The sequence below is a fragment of the Anabrus simplex genome, chromosome 11 (genome assembly GCF_040414725.1).
Source record: "Anabrus simplex isolate iqAnaSimp1 chromosome 11, ASM4041472v1, whole genome shotgun sequence".
In the NCBI taxonomy this organism is placed as follows: domain Eukaryota; kingdom Metazoa; phylum Arthropoda; class Insecta; order Orthoptera; family Tettigoniidae; genus Anabrus; species Anabrus simplex.
The window spans coordinates 35,984,284-36,004,201 of NC_090275.1; the positions used below are offsets into that span (position 1 = coordinate 35,984,284).

Genomic DNA, 19,918 nt, shown 5'->3' on the forward strand with positions numbered 1-19,918 from the left:
GCTTCATCTTAATCGCATAAGTCATCACCCCTCATACCTACTCAAGGAATGTATCGTCCGAACATTCTCCCAAAGTTAAAGCACCACGAAAAGGAAGGCGCGCGTTATCATTCGGATTTCTTAGCTGGTTAATAAACGATGGATTACCAAGAAAACGAAATTCCGGTATTTTTATTGGGTTTGCTTAGCTGGTTACTAAACGAAGGATTACCACTCTTTTCCGATATTATCATTGAGATTTCTTAGCTGGTTACTAAACGAAGGATTGCCTAGAGTCTTTTCTAATATTATCATTGCGTTTGCTTATCTGCTTACTAAACGAAGGATTTCCTACAGTCTCTTCTAATATTATAATTTAGTTTGCTTAGCTGCTTAGTAAACGAAGGATTGACTACAATCTTTTCTAATATTGCCATTGATTTTGCTTAGCTGCTTACTAGACGAAGGATTACCTACAGCCTTTTCTAATATTATCATTGAGTTTGCTTAGTGCCTTACTAAACGAAGGATTGACCACAGTCTTTTCTAATATTATCACTGATTTTTCTTAGCTGCTTACTAAACGAAGGATTTCCTACAGTCTTTTCTAATATTATCATTAAGTTTGCTTAGTAAACGAAGGATTTACGACAGTCTTTTCTAATATTGCCATTGATTTTGCTTAGCTGCTTACTAAACGAAGGATTACCTACAGCCTTGTCTAATATTATCATTGAGTTTGCTTAGTGTCTTACTAAACGAAGGATTGACTACAGTCTTTTCTAATATTATCACTGATTTTTCTTAGCTGCTTACTAAACGAAGGATTGACTACAGTTTTTTCTAATATCATTGAGTTTGCTTTGCTGCTTACTAAACGAAGGATTATCTACACCTTTTCGAAATACTATCATTGAGTTTGAACGAAGGTTACCTATATCTTTTTCAAATATAGTTAAGTTTGCTTAGCTGGTTACTATACGAAGAAATATGTCTTCCAATATTATCATTGAGATTTAGATTGATGCTTTCACGGTCCGTAATTGTAGACGTGATATAAGATTTTCGACTTTGCCATGTCAAGAAAACAGGGTGAAATTATTAACGTTTCGCAGAGAACTCGTCTTCGCAACTGTAATTTAACGGACAATGAATAATCTCCTTAGAGTACTTTCAACTAGTATTTCGGGAAAGCTGTCTTCAGCACGCATTTTTTTTAAACAAAAGGCAGTCTAGATTCAGGTATTAGTCGTTTATTGCTGTCATAATTACGAACGTCAGATTTGAAAGAGATAAAGTATTATGAGGAATCCTTTAAAAAGGGACGACGTTCGTTTATTTAAAGATTCTCAACTATCTTATACTTTTTATTTATGGATGAAAACTACATCTAATGAAGAAATAACTGAATCAACATTTGAGTTATAACAAATTATTTAAATTTATTTATATATCAATCACTGTATATCACGCTCGCAGTAGGACTCGATTTCTTGCGCGTAATAGGTTAGATTGCAACTTTATTTAACGAGGGCAAGTGCCCTCCAGCCCGCAGTAGTGCTCGTCGAAGAGAGTAGCATAAACAGAAGGAGTAACGTGTTCCGGGACCCCGGAAATGTATGCAACTAACGCTATACAACCGTATTGCGAACTAGAGATGACTAAAAATGGGATAAATAGGAGAGGTATCTAACCCATCACTCAATATTTGATTTCTGGTTAATATTTGAGGTAAATAATAATAAAATGGCCTCAGCTACTGTGTGCAGTTGACATTAACACTACCTGCAAGACAATTTTGACGTTCTCTTTTACTCTATCAGGTGGCAGATAAACCAGAAGCCTATTTCTGTAGAGCGACTTTCAGCTGAGTTTTAATGAAATTTCCGGGATCTCTTACCTGCCGACATCGTACGGAACAGAAGGGACCATTTTTCCATATTTCAGATATCGGATTACCTGTGCCGCTTTTTTAAACTGAAGGTTTATTTACAAATAATAATTTTTGAGTTATATAATTAAAGTTCCGTTACACCAAACATACAAGATTTCACTTCCATGTAGTGATTACGAATCTGGGAACCGTTTGCAGACGTTTAAAGGTCCTTAATACGAGACACAATGCTTCGTTTTCCAGGCTGAGGTTTCGATTTAGAGTACCGTATGCTGACTTTTAGAAGTTGATAATGTGAGCGACAAATTTCACAGCTATCTTCTTCAGAAATGTCTGAATTTTTTGTTTGTTCAACCAAAGTCAATGCAAATTTGTATTATAGTATATTGGCATGCATGGTGTCATTGTTACGTTTTATGGACTTTACAAATTATTTAATCACCTGTGAAGAGTAAAGCATTTATCTTTTGTTCGTTGTTAAACGTCACACTGACGATGATTTTTTGACGGTGCAAGAATAGAAAAAGACTAGAGTTAGGAAGACCGCGACATTAATTAAGGTGCAGCCCCTGCATGTGCCTAGTGGGAAAATGGGAATCCACAGAAAACTATATCTATGGTTGTTGAGGTGGGATTCGACCCTACAATATCACGAATAAAAGGGAATCGAGCCCGGGTTTTCCGTGTAAGAAGCAGTCTACCGCTACACCACGGGGATAGCGTAGGAAACTAATATCTGTATTGAAACAGCACGTAATACATTAAAGCACTAAATTTAACGCCAACCCCATTTTCACTCTTCTGGGAAAACATTTGCACGCAGTTCTAAAGTAATGAAGCTGAAAGTCGAGGAAGGAAGAAAAATGAAACTACAGGAGGAACGATAAAAGCAGACACGTATCAGAAAAAGAACTCTTGGGTGAGCAGTTTCAGGAGTTTATAGCTGTTCTTAATTCGAAGAGCGTAACGAGAAGCTTAATTGGAGTTGCACACATGTTCGTGAAGAAAAATCATTAGCACTCAGTTGTTATCAGACGGGAAATAGGAACAGGTCGAGCCCTTAGAGGAATGGCTTCGTCGGCAAAGAAAGGGAAGACTGAAGACACGTAAGTACGTTCCTGTGTTGCGGGAGATTGTGCCACTACAGGAACGACTACAAATGAGACACATGCACGATGAGGCATCGGCCCATTTCCATTGTTGAGCGATGGATTGGTCAGGGAGGGACAACACATTGGCCTGCTTGTTCGCCTGACTTTAACCTTTCAGCTTGTTGGCCTTGGGAACATGTAAAGACTATGTTGTATCCGGTCCCCATAAATGATATGGACACACTACCAGAACGCGTGTTCAATGCCTGTAATGCAATCCGGCAACAGTCAGGTGTGTTCGAAGGAATGCTTGATTTGAAAGGACATAGGGTAGGAGGATGCATTGCATTGGATGGAGGTCACATTGAGCACTTGCTGTGAAGAGTAGATCAAAGGCATTGATCATTGACGGTAGCGGGCCATAACTCTGAAGATTTGTGTTTGCGACCAACGTTTATAGTACCCTTCCTCCTTCGTTTGTTGCGGGCTGCCACCTCTGTAAATATTAGAACCTTGACAACCTGTACATCGGGCGGGAGTGTAAGTTCTCACCGAGCTCGATAGCTGCAGTCGCTGAAGTGTTGCCATTATCCAGTATTCGGGAGATAGTGTGTTCAATACTGATCTGCGTTTAGGGCAGTCGCCCAGGTGGCAGATTCCCTATCTGTTGTACTCCTAGCCTTTTCCTTAATGGTTTCAAATAAATTGGAAATTTATTGAACATCTCCCTTGGTAAGTTATTCCAATCCCTAACTCCCTTCCTATAAAGGAATACTTGCCCCAATTCGTCCTCTTTAATTCCAACTTTATCTTCATATTGTGATCTTTCCTACTTTTAAAGACACCACTCAAACTTATTCGTCTACTGATGTCCTACCACGCTATCTCTCCGCTGACTGCTCGGAACACACCACTTAGCTGAAAAGCTCGTCTCCTTTCTCCCATGTCTTTCCAGCCCAAACTTTGCAACATTTTTGTAACGCTACTTTTTTTTGTCGGAAATCACCCAGAACATATCGAGCTGCTTTCCTTTGGATTTTTTCCAGCTCTTAAATCAAGTAATCCTGGTGAGGGTCCCATACACTGGAACCATACTCTAGTTGGGGTCTTACCAGAGACTTATAAGCCCTCTCCTTTACATCCTTACTACAACTCCTATACACCCGCATAACCATGTGCAGAGATCTGTACCCTTTATTTACAATCCCATTTATGTGATTATCCCAATGAAGATCTTTCCTCATATTAACACCTAGACTTACAATGATACGCAAAAGGAACTTTCACCCCATCAACGCAGTAATTAAAACTGAGAGGACTTTTCCTATTTTTGAAACTCACAACCTGACTTTTAACCCCGTTTCTCATCATACCATTGCCTACTGTCCATCTCACAACATTATCGATGTCACGTTGCAGTTGCTCACAATCTTGTAACTTATTTATTACTCTATACAGAATAATATCATCCGCAAAAATCCTTACCTCTGATTCCACTCCTTTCCTCATATCATTTATATATATAAGAAAACATAAAGGTCCAATAATACTGCCATGAGGAATTCCCCCTCTTAATTTTTGCAGGGTCAGATAAAGCTTCGCCTATTCTAATTCTCTGAGATCTATTTTCTAGAAATATAGCAGCCCATTCAGTCACTCGTTTGTCTAGTCCAATTGCACTCATTTCTGCCGGTTGTTTCCCATGTTCGAGCCCCGCTGTCGGAAGCCCTAAATATGGTTTTCCGTCATTTCCCATTTTCGCACCAAGCAAATGCTGGGGTTGAAACTTAATTAAGGCCACAGCAGCTTTCTTTCCAAAACTAGCCCTGTTCTGTCCCATCGTCTCCATAAGACCTGTCTGTGTCGATGAGACATAAAACAACTCGTAAAAAAATTCAGTGACTGCTGAGAGGTCAGATGAGATCGAAATGGATCGGTATGAGGAGGGGTTACATCTGTCACTGGAATTATGAATGGGTAATACGATATCCTGTTTACAAGTGTCCGGAAAAAATCCAAAACTAAAGCACTGATTGAGAATAATAAACAGAAGGAATCATAAAGAGTATGCAGTATTTTTTAAAATCAAAACTGGACTTAATTCATCAGGGCCAGTGGCTCTAGAAGTCGGAAGACCAAGAAGAATGTTAAGAACTTCATCTGTCGATGGTATTATAGTTCATAATGAGTGATAACATGCTTCTTGTTCAGGTGGAAAGATAAGCTCAGAATCAGTCAGAATTTGCAAGAGGTTGAGTGAAAGTATGTATTGATTTAGTGTGACTTCATTTTCAATGGAATTGGTAAATTATTTTCGTTCATGTTATCTGGAATTCTAAGATTTCTTTTCCGTGAAGATATGAGGGTTCAAAATCGTTTGGCGTGCACACACAACGAATTCATAGCCTCCTATACATCATATCCTTCTCCGTGTGCTTCAGAAACACGCAGTTATGATCCTGCTTGGCCATATGTCCCGATTTTGGCGGGGTGAAGGTAATCCGAAATCAGCGGTCGATGATGGATGGCCATGAGCGGGAGTTACAAAGGGAAACACCATTTTTAAAGAAATGAAGAAATTATTTTTTCCACTTACGAATGTTAGTCACCTTCGAAGTACTCTTCATTTATACTTACACATTTGTTAAACCTTTTTTTTTCAACTGTACGAATCTCCTTTCACACTCGTCCTTTCGGATGCCTTACAACACTGCCTTCGATTCTCTTTTCACCTCCGGAATGTCTGTAAAACGTTTCCCTTTCGGCTCCCTTTTTATCACCGGAAACAAAACGAAATCACAGGGTGCGAGATCTCGTGAGAAAGCGGTGTCATGAGGTTTTTCGCCAAAACATCACACACAGAATTGGCTGTATGAGGTCAAGCATTGTCGTTAGTGGAAGAACCAGTCCCACTCTGCCACAAATCGGACCGTTTCAAGTGAACATTCCCGCGCGACCGCCTTAAAACACTGAGGTAGACGACTTGGTTCGCCGTTCAGAAAATCACAAAAATCGAAGAGATTGAAAAATACGTCGCACGAAAACTTTTCCCGGGACTCGCTACAACCGTCTCAAGCCATGCCGGTTGGCACCTGACTCAGGGGGAATTACTTAACACCCACCTAAAGCGAGAAGCCCGAACTACTAGAACGATGCGCGCACTGAACTGCGTACTAGAGGTGTGGCAAAGGGTTATTTTTGTATAACTGCTACATCTGTCACTGCTACAGTAAATTAACTACCGAGCTCGATAGCTGCAGTCGCTTAAGTGTGGCCAGTATCCGGTATTCGGGAGATAGTAGGTTCGAATCCCACTATCGGCAGCCCTGAAAATGGTTTTCCGTGTTTTCCCATTTTCACATCAGGCAAATGCTGGGGCTGTACATTAATTAAGGCCACGGCCGCTTCCTTCCCACTCCTAGCCCTTCCTTGCCCCATCGTCGCCATAAGACCTATCTGTGTCGGTGCGGCGTAAAGCAAGTAGCAAGTAAATTAACTGTGAAAAGTAACAATTAGAAATAACGTCCAACGTTACTCAACTTTTATTGGTCACATCCTGGTCACGGCTTCAAGCTTGTCTGTGTTGCGATGTTCCATTCATTCACTCGCACATGCGCTACGCATCACTACACTGTTAAAAGTTGGTGCAGCAAAACACGCATTCCTGTTTGTTATAAAGTTAACGAGAGACAGACAACGGATGAAATGAGAAGACAACATAGCGTCTTTTGTAAAATCTAGAGGAGTGAGTTTGACAATGCCCCAATCAAGGATAGAAGACAAGAAAACATGATGATCAGTCTGCCAAACCTCGACACAAACCAGTACCAGAGGATCGATTAAGTAAAATGAAGTAATGTTATGTTGTCTATATGGAAAGTTAGCATGCTAATTTATTTATGGTACAAGAAAAATTATACGGGTTAAAATTGTAATAATATTATAATGTAGATAGCCCTGTCCGATGTCTGAGTCAACGTTTACCACTGAGCAGTTGAATATGTCATAACAGTTTACACTTTAGTTACCAGATGACAGCAGCAATTTAAACAAATACACTATAGGGTATATATTAATATAGATTTATTAAACACACTGTGTAAATTTAACAGCCGGCCCCGTGGTGTAGGGGTAGCGTGCCTGCCTCTCACCCGCAGGCCCCGGTTTCGATTCCCGGCCAGGTCAGGGATTTTTACCTGGACCTGAGGGCTGGTTCGAGGTCCACTCAGCCTACGTGATTAGAATTGAGGAGCTATATGACGGTGAGATAGCGGCCCCGGTCTAGAAAGCCAAGAATAATGACCGAGAGGATTCGTCGTGCTGACCACACGACACCTCGTAATCTGCAGGCCTTCGGGCTGAGCAGCGGTCGCTTGGTAGGCCAAGGCCCTTCAAGGGCTGTAGTGCCATGGGGTTTGGTTTTTTTTGGTACTTTTAACAAAGAATGATTACAAGGTCCCTTCAAAGTTGTTATCGTTTGCATAGAAATTCAGGGAATTTATCCTCTCCTTGCAATCAATTAAGGGGCACTGTGAGCAATACAAGCCGCAGAGCGTACAGGAACACTGGGTTGAAGCATGATGGCAACCTCGTTGGTGACAGATTCTGTGGTGAAAGCCATGTGTGCGCTGCAGTTCGCGTGTGAAGACATGACGGAGTTCAAAGTTGGGCCCTGTCCATTCATCTGTTTTCATTGCATGTGTTTCGTAGAAGTCTGGATCTATTGCTGCAAGCTTATGCTGTCTTCGTTCGATATGGGCCTCATATGCTGGGGTGGATTCTAGGTTATTACTTATCATTAAAGCCCGGATTTTTATGCAGTAACGGGTTAGACTGCAAATTAATTTGGTTAATAGGAAGTGTCGGCCACCCGCTCTTCCATAATGTAGCAAGAGTAACATAAATTATAGGGGTTCTGATAGGCAGTACCCCTAAAGTTTATGCAAACCCCATAGCACAGGCGTTGTAAAGGTAGACTATACTTGCTACTCGCTTCAGTAAGTTTGCATTCTAACCTATTAATGCATAAAAATCCGGGCTCTACTTATCGTTATCTCTCTGATGAAAAAGTCTGTGTCTACCAGTTTGTACACTAACCGTGTCGGAACAGTTCTGTGTAGCCGTAATGGTGTTTTCAAGTAGGTGGTTTTCACAGCTTCCAGTCTCCCCAGGTTGGCCATAGCGAGGTGCGTCCATATTTTGCTGATAGCAAAGCAAGCTATTGGTGCTATCTTAATGTTGAAGAGAATGAGGGCGGATCTTACTGATAGTTTCTCAATGTTTTTTATTTCAATTAGGGATTTGATCGCTGCAAAGCGTTGTTCCTCTATGTGTTTAGTAAACGTCTTCCCAGTTACCTGCAAGGTTAAGCTTAAATAACGATACTATACTGCTAATAATAAGAGTTGGCGTTTGACATTTCTTAGAGGGAGGTCCGTTTACTGCCTGCCGAGGCGGGATAAAAGGAGTGGCTGTGTGGTTGCCATGGAAACGAGGGTGGGGCGACTGCGGTTGCCATGGAGATAAAACTTCAGGGCAGCTCGTCTTGCTGGGAGTTGCCAAACCTGTCACTGTCACCGATAAGAACCTGATTGTTTGTATAAGAGTGATCGCAAATGGGACGACACCGCCTGGCCAGGTAGTCTACAACAGATCACAGCGGTCAGAATGAAGGAGGGAACTAGTGAGCCGGAAGCGAGGGGTAAGAGCATGTAGAAAGGAATGCTGGAATGTGGCAACATCGTGAAATGGCACGTGCAGTGCTCCTCCCTCCAACCTTACCTGTCAGACGCCAACTTTAGTTAAGTCTAGTATAGTATATTACACACTATAGTGTATTTGACTAGCAATCTCCTACGAAAGCGCTCTCACTTGTAAGAAATGCGTACTATCTGAACTCTGAAGCTGCTACTAGTGACAGTTACCACTTCCCAGTTACTGTTTTCTCTAGTCGTTACTCGGTAACCTGTTATTTTTATCCTCGTTACATGTGTAACAGTTACAGTCATGTAACTGTGACAAAGTAGCTGCTAAGTTAGTTTTCAACCATCTCTACTGCGTACGGTTATTTCTTGGGTGCCGTCTCTTATACAGAGAGTATCAAAAGTGTACCGAAAAAAAAAATCAGGGATGCTCTTCGTTTAAGAACGATGGTGCAATCGGATTGGTGGAGAAAAGGTTTATTTTTGAGAAAATGAGATTACTTTTTTACTGCCGGACGAACGTGCCGTGTTTGCTATGCCAGAGAGCGAGCTGCTGCCTGTTACTGTGCGCCCTAGGGAAGGGAGGGGAAGTGGGAAGTAGGAGACAGAGGTAATGCTCGGTGCGAATGAATAAGTTCCTCGGTCGTTTCGTATAGTCGCGTCCCAGTCCCAGTAGGCAGTGTACAGTTTATTCTGCAGAAAATGACTACCATGCGAACAGCGCAGTAAGAGAAGATAAACTTGTACCAAGAACACAAGCAGTTCTGCATGTCATTCTTTCCATAGAATTGATATCACTGCTCAACAAAATGTTACTCTCTGCGGATATCTTGGTATATAAAACGCGTTCTAAGGCAACTGAAACATGTTGATTCGAAATATGCAAACCATTTGTCTCTGTCACCCATCCACGAACCTACTACGCTGGCGTTGCAGGCCGAGAGATGATACTCCCACGTGGCGCGTCTCAGGTGGCGGATAGGGGGACCAAACACACAACCCCCTGTGGGTGGGGGAAGCAGACGAAGAATACACCCATGCTATCTCCTGCCTGTCATAAGAGGAGACTAAAAGGGGTGGCCAAGGGATGATTGGATTAGAACCATGAAACTACTTGTGATTAGTACCACCACGCCGGGAACACCATGGGTAGCTTTGACTTAGACGTAGTACCACTATGTTATGTACAAAATAGGTTTGTGATGAGTCGCACAGAGTGCGTTGCCGGCTTTTACAGTACCTGTGATTAGTACCACTGTAGGAGCGACACCATGGTTCTGGCTTGCCTATGATTAGTACCCACTATATGAGGAGCACCAAGGTATAGTGCGAGCCCTGTGGTTAGTACATGTATGTGTTGAACACCATAGGTTTGCGTTGCCTGTAAATGGCGCCGCAGTGTGCGAAACACCATAGGTCTGTATTACACGTGCGAATTTCATTACCTGTGAGTAGTAGGCCTACAATAATGTGTGGAATAACGCGAGTCTACGCTAATTTTGATTAGTACCACAACATGACAAATACCATGGTTCTACTTTCCTAGCGATCAGTGCCATTATGAGGGGCCTATGAATTGGATTTTTGACTCCTTTAGACTAAAAGCATCATCGATTCAGTATTGTGCTTTAGAAGCAGTCTCTTGGTCATTAATACTATTGTTTTACGTCAGTTTCTGTGAATGTGAGGCATTGCGGGTCGGATCCACTGATTGTTTTAAATTCATATCCATCCATTCATTCTTCGTCCTCTCGTCTTGAATTCTGGTCAGTGGAGGATTTTGCACTTTTAATTTGTTATTACATTTTGTACCATTAGGGCCGATAACCTAGATGTTAGGCTCCTTTATAAAACACGCAGCATCTATCACCCATCGTTATTGAGATATGGGACATCAACAATTTACGTATTCTTAACATTGTACAAAAAAAACCTCACAGACAGAAGTTTCACTACCGAGCTCGATAGCTGCAGTCGCTTAAGTGCGGCCAGTATCCACTATTCGGGAGACAGTAGGTTCGAACCCCATTGTCGGCAGCCTTGAAGATGGTTTTCTGTGGTTTCCCATTTTCACACCAGGCAAATGCTGGGGTTGTACCTTAATTAAGGCCACGGCCGCTTCCTTCCCACTCCTAGCCCTTCCCTGTCCCGTCGTCGCCATAAGACCTATCTGTGTCGGTGCGACGTAAAGCAACTAGCAAAAAAAAAGTTTCACTTGAGCAGTGATTGTTACATGGAATACCAATAAACATGGTTTTAGCTAAGATTAGCGCAAATGCACCCCATGGCACATACTGGATTTGTTTGTTACTCGGCCACGCACGTAGCAAAACATATCTGATGAATTTGTGGACGTCATAATGTCCTCTGTCACTGGCAATACAAAAGCAGCAAATGAGATCATTCGGCTTTGTATAAAAAATAACGAAAAACAAAGAAAACAGTTTTCATTGGACGCTATTTCATGAAGAAAGAAAAACGTTGTCAGTATCTTCAAAACCTGACGTAATAGAGCAAAACGGTTTATGGATTTGATATCAGCATGAAAAATTGCACTAGAAACAGTAAACAACACGTCAGATGCCTAAAACCAAACTAAACCAAACTCCATGGCGCAACAGCCCCGAAGGGCTTTGGCGTATCAAGCGACCGCTTGTCAGCCTGAAGGCCTGCAGATTATGAGGTGTCGAGTTGTCCTCGACCTTCTAGACCGGGGCCGCTATCTCACCATCAGATAGCTCCTCGATTGTAATCGCGTAGGCTGAGCGGACCTCGAACCAGCCCTCAGAAGCAGATACCGAGCTCGATAGCTGCAGTCGCTTAATTGCGGCCAGTTTCCAGTATTCGAGAGATAGTTGGTTCGAATCCCACTGTCGGCAGCTCTGAAGATGGTTTTCCGTGGTTTCCCCATTTTCACGCCAGGTAAATGCTGGGGATGTACCTTAAGGCCACGGCCACCACCTTCCCACTCCCAGCCCTCCCCTGCCCCATCGTCGCCACAAGACCTACCTGTATCGGTGTGGCGAAAAGCAACTTGCAGATGCAGGTAAAAATACCTAACCTTGCCGGGAATCGAACCCGGGACCTCCGGGTAATAGGCAGGAACGCTAACATGTCAGATATGTAGCCCTTGTAATTCAGTGTATTTTGTTGTAGATAAAATAATGAAAGCACGCCTGGTGGCCATGATCGTAAAGGCCTCAAGTTTCTACGGTTTGACACCGCGGTTAGCTGGTTCGAGTCCCGTTGGCCGAAAGAGTCACTACCAGACGGTTGGCAGGCCCGGTAGGAGAAGTGGTGGCATACAATTTCTAATCACTAGATTGCGTGCCTCTACGTCGTGTTCATATGGTTAAAAACAAAGTCATCTCCGCACAAGCCACGAAGGCTCTGGGAGGAGCGGAAGGTAAACGCTTGCGCGAATCGTACAGTGGTTAGCTCTACGCCCGACCGCCTTTGCCCTCCACGAATTAACTTGGTGCTCATTTTTGGTGTAGGCTGAGTAAACCTCAGGGCCATGTACACCTCCAAAAGTGTCTATTTGTCCATTTCTCAACGGGGAATCGAACCCCTCTACTTCTATGCGAACCGAGCACGCCTTTAACTCTTCCCTGATGCATCGCCTAGTGTTCATATGTAGTGATGCTGTTGATGTTGGTTCCTACGTCGGATGGCGACGCTAAGCCGAAGTAGACCCTCTTGATGCTATTCAACAGGACTAGGCTATGTACTGACACTGAGTTTCACCCTCTCCCTCCTTACTGGCATGTATCACGTAATTCATTTCATCTCATGAGCTCCTCTGAAAAGGTTGACGTCAGAAAGGGCATCTGATCGTAAAAACTCTCTGTGAAGATTAACCTTGCTTCATACCAGACCTCGTTTTTAAATTTTAATTTCGTGTGGCTATTTGTAGCCCTTGTAAGACAGACCCTCCGATGAGGGTGGGCGGCATCTGCCATGTGCAGGTAACTGCGTGTTGTTGTGGTGGAGGATAGTGTTATGTGTGGTGTGTGAGTTGCAGGGATGTTGGGGACAGCACAAACACCCAGCCCCCGAGCCATTGGAATTAACCAATGAAGGTTAAAATCCCCGACCCGGCCGGAAGTATCCTCATACTTGGATACCCCGGGTGCGATTTCCGGATCTGAGGGCTGGTTCGAGGTCCACTGAACCTGCGTGATTACAGTTGAGGAGCATTTTTTTTTTTTTTTTTTTTGCTAGTTGCTTTACATCGCACCGACACAGATAGGTCTCATGGCGACGATGGGACAGGAAAGGCCTAGGAATGGGAGGGAAGCGGCCATGGCCTTAGTTAAGGTACAGCCCCAGCATTTGCCTGGTGTGAAAATGGGAAACCACGGAAAAACATCTTCAGGGTTGCCGACAGTGGGGTTCGAACCAACTATCTCCCGGACGGTGAGATAGCACCTCCGGTCTAGAAAAATAAGAAGAAGAAGAACGTTATTTGCTTTACGGCCCACTAACTACTTTTACTGTTTTCGGAGGCGCCGAGGTGCCGGAATTTAGTCCCGCAGGAGTTCTTTTACGTAGCAGTAAATCCACCGACACAAGGCTGTCGTATTTGAGCACCTTCAGATACCACTGAACTGAGTCAGGGTCGAACCTGCCAAGTTGGGGTCAGGAGGGTAGCGCCTCAACCGTCTGAGCCACTCAGCTCGACCCAGAAAGTCAAGAAAAACAGCTTAGAGAATACTTTTGCGCTGACCACACCTCACCTCGTAAACTGCAGGTCTTCTGGTTGAGCAGTAATCGCCATGTTTTGTTGTTTTTTTTTATTTAGGGAAGTAATGGTAGAGTATAGGAATGGGATCGTAAATTAACGACTATGTTCTTATTTGACGTAGGGTCTCAGCATTTGCCTGTTGTGGGAGTAGTAACCCTCAGAAAATCATCATCAGGAGTGTTGAAGATTTAATGTGAACCTTCTGAACGCAAGCTTTGTAGGTACACGACCTCTAAGACGTAGCTAAATAACTCTATCAGGATGTAGAGTACGATACCTATGTAAAATTCTATGTTTGGCCGCTGGTTCCAGTATTGAACAGAAAATAATGAGGTGTAGGCTTCATTCTAATATACAAACACACTCCTTTCTTTCCCGCCCAGGTTATATTACCTGTCTGGCTTTTGAAATTGATCTCGTCGAAGTTGGTAGTGAACTTCGGCAATGTTCGGTTCCACTCGTGTGACGTACACCTCGCGTCGTGGCTGCAAGGAATCAGGTGCAAGCGTGGAAATTGTCTGTTGGTTGGGTTGCCTTGTTTTACCTTGCCAGCTACAGTTCGTAAGTCAGCTGTCAAAAGTTCCTACTCGTCTCCGTAGAGTAGCTGTTGTTTTTATGTGATCGAACAACAATAATATATGGGTTTCCTTTTAAAGTCGTGAGTGCCAATACAAACGAATGGTTCGTCTCTTTTTAATATTGTGTTCAATGTGATTGTTATCTTTGTGTGGTTGTTTTATTGAAAAGCTCACCTAGCCTCGTCTGACTTTCTTACCTGGCCGCTGGAGCAAGCTGGAACATCTGTGAAGTGAAATTCTCGTGTGCGCCGTTGAGACTTTGTTAAAATGTTGTGTTATCGTTTAATGTGACTGTAAGCAGTGGATTAATCTTGTTATTCTAGAATTTAAATCTAGAATTACTTCAGTATACGTATACAACAGTTCGTATTGTTTCGCGGTGATTTTTGTGTGTGCGTGTGTGTTTGTGTGAATGTGCCAGTGATCTCTTCATCCTCATTAGCCAAACGGATTCTTTTTACAAACTCCTTCCTTGGTGAGTAGCTACATTTTTAATTACCTATACACATTTATTTATTTTAAAGCTTTAGAATCCAAGAATTTCTTCCGCTAAGTTTACTTCCCTGTTAGTAAACATGAATGCCATATTTATTGTTTGGTATAGGAAATAGTTTCGTCACTTCTTCAGCATCGTCTTTGATGGCACAAAGTGACGTTAGCATTTACTGATTATTATTATTATTATTATTATTATTATTATTATTATTATTATTATTATTATTATTATTATTATTATTATTATTTTCGTATCCCACTATCGGCAGCCCTAAAAATGATTTTCCGTGGTTTCCCATTTTCACACCAGGCAAATGCTGGGGCTGTACCGTAATTAAGGCCACGGCCGCTTCCTTCCAACTCCTAGTCCTTTCCTATCCCATCGTCGCCATAAGACCTATCTGTGTCGGTGCGACGTAAAGCCCCTAACAAAAAATTATTATTATTATTATTATTATTATTATTATTATTATTATTATTATTATTATTATTATTATTATTGTTATTATTATTTAAGATCCACTGATTTTACACATTTTCTTGTAAATTTGAGGAATACCCATCTGTACTTATTTTTAATCTTCATGTTTCTGGTACCAGACAAAGAAGATTTGCTGAATATTTTTCTTGGGCAACACCCAGACGCGACAAAAAATACTATGAAAAGTTAATGAGCATACGAGTTGCTGATATTAATCATATTGACTTGTAAATAGTAAAGTTCATATTACCGATATATATTTCTTTTTTTGCTATTTGTTTACGTCGCGCCGATACAGATATGTCTTATGACGAAAATGGGATAGGAAAGGCCTAGGAATGGGAAGGAAGCGGCCGTGGCCTCAATTAAGGTACAGCCCCAGCATTTGCCTGGTGTGAAAATGGGAAACCACGGAAAACCATCTTCAGGGCTGTCGACAGTGGGGTTCGAACCCACTATCTCCTGCTTACTGGATACTGTCCGCACTTAGCGACTGCAGCTATCGAGCTCGGTATATTACCGATATTATTATTATATATTATTATTATTAAAGGCGCGCTCAGTTCGCCCGGAAGGACGTGGGTCCGTATCCCAGTCAGGAAGTCGAAAAATTTAAGAAACGAGATTTCCACTTCCTGAGGTGCGCATTGCCCTGAGGTTCACTCAGCCCACACCAGCAATGAGTACCGGTTAATTCATGGGGGCAACTGAGGCCGGGCCTAGAACTAACCATTCTACCCCATTACGTGCCGAGGTTACGGGTAGTGGAAGCCTTTACCTTCCATCCCTCCAAGGGCCTTCATCGCCTGTACGGAGATGACTTTGCTTATACTTCATAAACAATTGTAAAAAAAAAGTTATCTCTTCATTTATTAATTTCTTGTTTTTATTTGACGCTAGATCATGGATAATAAAACAAACCTTTCATTCAATGAGTTATGTAACTTTTGGTGTCCTTTGAATTGAATTAAGCATAGGCTATATTTAATGAGAGTTTTACCAGTCCATCCTTACTCATTCTTACGTATTCTTTCAGTCAGGGTTAAGCTGACCAAACGAGACAATTATTTCACAATACCATTATTTCGTCCCAAGAATGTTTCGTCAAAGGGCACTCAGCTGAAAATGTATTATTAATTTATTTATTATTTTTGGAAGGTGGAAAATAAAACGAACATTTTTCGATCAGGATATAGCCTAATGATATCTTGTGCTCCATGAATTAAACATATTTGAAGAAATTTTCATCGGTCTCTCATTGACAATGTTTACATTATAGCACGAAGATTATAGCATTAGTATTCTTCTAGTCAGGGTTCAACTATGATTCAGTTTTTCATATGAACACTTTCATATGATGGTGATGATAATATTGTGACAGTATTCTATCTAAAGGTACTCCGGATAAAATCTCGAAGACATCATTTATTATTTTTATTTAAAAATAGGTCACTGATATACAGACGAACTTCTTAAAACCAGATCGTATACTCGGAGGAATATGTTTTTAACAGCATGTCTGAACTTCATGTGCTCAGATTAGCTAAGCTTATATTCGAAGAAATTTTCCCAGGTCTCTTCTGGTTGACAATATGATTTTTACATTAATATTTTGTAGTCAGTGACGATTTGGTCTTCCAGTCATGGTTAACTTTACCATCTGAACCTATTTTCACATTAATAAATCACCAGTAGGATTATCTTACACATTTTCAAGCCAAGAGAGCAGTCTCATTGTACCAAAAATAGAACGATAACACAGAATATTAATTTGAAATATCCTAAAGGTCCTCCTAAAACTTTACCAAAATTTCTCTGTAAATCATTACGGGTTTCCTATGTTTTCTTTCTTAATCTATTAACACTCCAAGATTGGTTTCTCCCTCGTACTCAGAGAGGGATCCCATTTCTACTGCCACAAGGCAGTGTCCTGGAGCATGAGACTTTGGGTCAGGGGATACAGCTAGGAAGGAGGACCAGTACCTCACCCAGGTGGCCTCACCTGCTATGCTCAACAAGGGCTTTGTGGGATGTGGGAAGATCGGAAGGGATAGACAAGGAAGAGGTACAATCCCGGCATTTGCCTGGAGGAGAAGTGGGAAACCACGGAAAACCACTGCGAAGATGGCTGAGGAGGGAATCGAAACTTCCTCTACTCAATTGACCTCCCGAGGTGAAGTGGACCCCGTTCCAGTCCTTGTACCACTTTTCAAATTTCATGGCAGAGCCGGAAATAGAACACGGGCCTCCGGGAGTGGCAGCTAATTACCCTAACCACTACACCACAGAGGCGGACTTTAACGAAGTTACGATCGTAGTTGAATCCTTTCCACAATCGAAGCACATTTATTGCTGTTCTCAGAAATGAAATATATTTAAATTCTTTCAGATTTATCACGTGAACATCTCGTATTTGTGCTGGAGTGTCCTGAACTAACATAAACAAAGACATGATAAATTTTGGCGTTATGCCAATGAAGGATACCTAGACTCTCTGTCTTTGCACCTCGGCATAAACACAAAATATCTTTTATTTTGTCGGTTCTTGAAAATCCTGATCCTTGGGTAATTAGCATCGTGTTGTCCTGTGTTCGATTCCCGTCCGACTCAGCGTCTAGTTCATTCCCCTAGCTCCTGGGACTCATTGTTTGTGTTTATCTCGATACATGTCTCTTCAGATACATAAAACACACCTCACTACCAACCACCACAGAAACACGCAATAGTAAGTACATCTTTCCATCTAGGGTTGGCATCAGGGAGGGTATGCTGCGCGATAAAACATGACAAATTCTACACGTGCGAGGGAGTCAGTGGGGTTCTGAGCCATGAAACATTAATCTTGAGGGGTTGTCTTATTCACTGACTTCAAACCGAAGAGGCCGCAGGTAGAATTCCGTCCAAGGCATGCTGTAAAAAGCACTTTCCTCCAGTAAAGGGTTAATGACCTACATGTTAGGCCGCTTTAAAAACAAGCAAGCGAGCAAGCAAGCGATTAAACCACCTGCTTTCTACGATCTGGTTTCGACTAAATAATTATTTTAATAGAATAAAATATATAGGCCTAATGTATTTTGGGTTTATGCTGAGACAGAGGATCTGTCATTCACTACTACAAACCCATTTATAAACATTATATTCACGTGAGTCTCGGACACTCCAGCACAAATGAGATGTTCAAGTGATAAACCTGAAGTGATTTAAATATATTTAATTTTTTTTTAAACGGTAATAAGATAGTTAGTGTGATTAGCTGCAACCCCCGGAGACACGGATTCGATTCCTGATCCTGCTACGAAATTTGAAAAGTGATACGAGGGTTTAGAACGGAGTCCACTCAGCCTTGGGAGGTCAACTGAGCAGAGGAGGATTCGATGTCCTCTTCAGCCATCCTCGAAGTGGTTTTCCGTGGTTTCCCACTTCTCCTCCTGGAAAACGTAGGGATGGTACCTAAATTAAGGCTACGGCCGCTTTATTTCCTCCTCCTTGTCTAGCCCTTCCAGTTTTCCAATCCCCCCATAACGACCCTGTTCATCATAGCAGGTGAGGCCGCCTGGGCGAGGTACTGGTCCTCCTTTCCAGGTGTATCCCCGACCCAAAGTCGCACACTCCAGGACAATACCCTTCAGGCGGTAGAAGTGTGATCCCTCACTGAGTCCGAGGGAAAAACCAACCCCGGAGGGTAAACAGATTAAGAAAGAAAGAAAAACAAGAGTTGATCAAAATCTCATCAATTGCAAAAGCCTTTTGTGTATACTATGGATTATTACTTTTCTAAAATAAACCTTTTCCCAGTATTTTAAATATTTAAAAACATACTGTAACAGGTGTTACATGGTTCGAACCCACTTGTTGAGGTAGATGGTGAAAATCAATAAACTCTCTGAGATGACATCTAATAGAAAGTTGCAAATTATACTGCAGATCAAAGAAACTCTAGAAAAACTAAACATATAATTTAAATAAATGACAGTCACTGTTTTTCTTAATCTCTCACTATTTTGAATGTAACGGGTCTTTATTGGATTAAGGGAACCGGGAGGTGTTAAACGATAGAAAAATGCAACTTCCGATATTTAATCTCTATATAAAATTGGATGTTGGTATGTTTGAAGCTAATAGACTCAAAAACTACTGGACCGATTTCGCTGAAATTTTCACAGGCTCTTCTTATTTCATCTGAGAGGGATTATGAAGTGGTTTGAACGAAACCTGATTGGTAGTTCGGCACTAAGGGGTAAAAAAAAAAATAGGGGAAGATAAGCAAACCGCAAGATAAGTCCGATCAGCGGGTTGCCTACCCAACAGTATGTGAGGATTATGATGTGTTCCTTAAAACTTATCTCTGCTTTTATCAAATAGTGTGGGGGCAGGACATCCCTCCCAGCCCAAGGGGAGAGGATGAAATGTAAATGCAACCGAAAACGACCGATATTAGTGTCGTATATGCTGAGGTAAATGAATGTACACAGGCAGGACAACGTCTGTCGGGTTTTGCTAGTTACAGTATATATATCAGAAACTAAAAGAGTATTCCCTTGGATATTATTTTGATATATTCAGAATACCTTCATCAATATTTGGGTAGAATATGAAGCTTCTATGTTTAATATTTTGTGTCAGAAGGAACATTATAAATACAATATTTTAAAAAAATATTCTTAAGCATTCTCTTAACTCATGTACCTTTTTCTGAGAAAATATTGGAACCAGACCCAAGAAATTTTGCATGCATAATATTCAAACCTGGTTTGAACTGTTGAAGTAAAATTATTGTCCTAATGTTTACAGAAGTTGAGAAATTATTTTTTTATATTCTAGTTGAAAACTGGAATTTTCAGTACTCTTTTATATGGCCTCCATGAACTAATCAAGATATCTGATTAAATTTACATTCACAAGCAGATCTATACAGTGTCTAAGAGACTGCCAAGTTTCAAACACAATGATG

The 19,918-nt window shown here is 41.6% G+C and overlaps 1 protein-coding gene across 2 annotated transcripts in view; it reads left to right on the plus strand.

The window, feature by feature from the left end:
- Nucleotides 1-19,918, plus strand: part of sdt (stardust) — an 851,212-nt gene that overhangs the window by 264,963 nt on the left and 566,331 nt on the right. Inside the window, exon 1 of one of the 2 annotated variants that reach the window (XM_067155497.2) lies at nt 13,953-14,466. The exons of the other annotated variant lie outside the window; for it this stretch is intronic. The gene's annotated coding sequence lies outside the window, so the exon portion shown is untranslated. Of the gene's footprint in view, nt 1-13,952; nt 14,467-19,918 lie in introns of those variants that run through there. 2 annotated transcript variants of the gene reach the window in all.